This window comes from Myotis davidii, unplaced genomic scaffold, assembly GCF_000327345.1.
Source record: "Myotis davidii unplaced genomic scaffold, ASM32734v1 scaffold1055, whole genome shotgun sequence".
In the NCBI taxonomy this organism is placed as follows: domain Eukaryota; kingdom Metazoa; phylum Chordata; class Mammalia; order Chiroptera; family Vespertilionidae; genus Myotis; species Myotis davidii.
Window position 1 is genome coordinate 544,070 of NW_006286477.1, and position 1,828 is coordinate 545,897.

Below are 1,828 nucleotides of genomic sequence, written 5' to 3' on the forward strand. Positions count from 1 at the left end.
TCCTGCAGACCTGCCTCCCTGGCAGAAACTCGAGCCACAGGGACGAGGGACCCTGCAGCAGCCAACACGTGCGCCTCTCCCGCCCCTGCCCGTGGCCCAATCTCCGTGGAATCGTTCCCTGCGGTTCCTCTGCAGGAGCAGACGGAGCGGATGGGGCTGCAGACCTGGCTAGTTCCAGGCTCTCAGGGCTGACACTTCGAGGCCGAACAAAGCCGACTGGAGCCCGAACCCTCGCCCTACGAGACAGAAACCGGATTCCGCAAGCACCCCACACCCGTCGCCACGGAGACCAGAGGCGGCTCAGACAGGTTTCTCGGAATCCTCATCGCCTTGATCCTCCCGGGCGCCCGTCACCACCTCCCTCCCCCAGCTACCTCCAGGGGACAACTGGGAATGCGGGTTTCGTTTAGGATGATGACACCAAAACACAAAGGTGAAAGGTCAAAGTTTGGCTTCCCCGTGGCACAAAAAGCCCAGACATTTCCCAACAGCCAGGTGTGCGATAAGCAGAGGCAAACACGCAGGAGCCGGGAGGCACGCAGGCTGCGCGCCAGGCGGCTGCGCCAACAAACACGCCGACTCCCCTCCACCACCGGCTGATGCACAGGGACAGCCCCCCTCAACCTCGGCCATGACCACGGCCCCCCACGAACCGCAGCTCAACACAGACCAAGTGCTGCCAGGACGCACGAACTCTCACGGCCCGGGCCACGCCCCCGGAGGCCCCAGGCCACCCCTCCGGGACGCGGGAGCGTGAACGGGGTGACACGTGTCAGGGGCTGGGCACTTACGGCTGCAGATGGGAGCCAACACCCGTTTAACTTAAACACCAAGACGTTTGCTTTGCAGGAGGTGCCCACGGAGCAGGCTGGGCGAGCCAGGTCCCCGGGGCGCAAGAGCTCCCCTCCGCTCGGCTCCCAGCCCCGATCTCCCGGGACGCGGGCGTGAGCGCAGACGGCCGTGCCCTGCAGATGCTCGGAGAGGAACCGGGGGCAGAGTGCCAGCCGGGCACCCACTGCCTTTTGAATTTAACTCTGAGAATCTCAAGACCTGCCCGGCGGGTGTGGCTCAGCGGCCGATGCCGTCAGGGCGCAGGCCCAGGTGCGGCTCGGGCCCTGGAGGCGGGTGTGTGGGGGCAGCGATGGATGTTTCTCACGTAGATGTTTCTCTCTGCCCCTCTGCCCTCCTCTCTCTCTGGAAAAGCCAATTAGAAAACCTTTAAAAAAAGAAAATGGTGTTTTTATGTTGTCTTTTCCCCGGAGGCGGCGTCCTGTGGCCTCTCTCGTTCTCGTGCGGCGAGCGCGTGGCGTGAGCGATGGTTCTGGGGACGCCCCTGCCCTCGGTGCCTGAGCATCACCCAGGAATGAGCTGGGGACGGAGCGTCTGTTAATGACCTCGGGCGCCGCTGGCTCGGCCGCATTCAAGTGTAATAACTGTTCCGGGTCCACGAGCCATCAGCCTGTGAAGGAGCCTCCGTCGCGGTGACGCTCGAGGCCGGTTTCCAGGCTGGAGGGACCCGTGCTCACGACGACCATCGACCTGCTCGCTCTTGGAGAAACAGACATTGGCATGGATCTCGGGCGGCCACGGCCTCCCTCCCGGACGGCACAGGCCTGGGGCGGGCCTAACCGCGAGGGGGGCTCATGCTCTCGGGGACCATGTTCCCCAGGGGATGGAGGTCTCCATCTCCCCCTGGCCAGTCCCGCAGCCTCCGGGGCCCCGTGAGGTCTGTTTCCTGCTCCCCCAGGCGGACGTCCAACTCCTCTGTGGGGAAGCCCCAGCTGCACCAAGGACGACTGCCTCTGCCTTCGACGGGGTGACCCCCAGG

General features: G+C 64.8%; 1 protein-coding gene across 1 annotated transcript in view; it reads right to left on the minus strand.

Moving 5' to 3' along the window:
- FGFR2 (fibroblast growth factor receptor 2) overlaps positions 1–1,828 on the minus strand; it is a 118,100-nt gene that overhangs the window by 65,788 nt on the left and 50,484 nt on the right. The gene's annotated exons all lie outside the window — the stretch shown is intronic.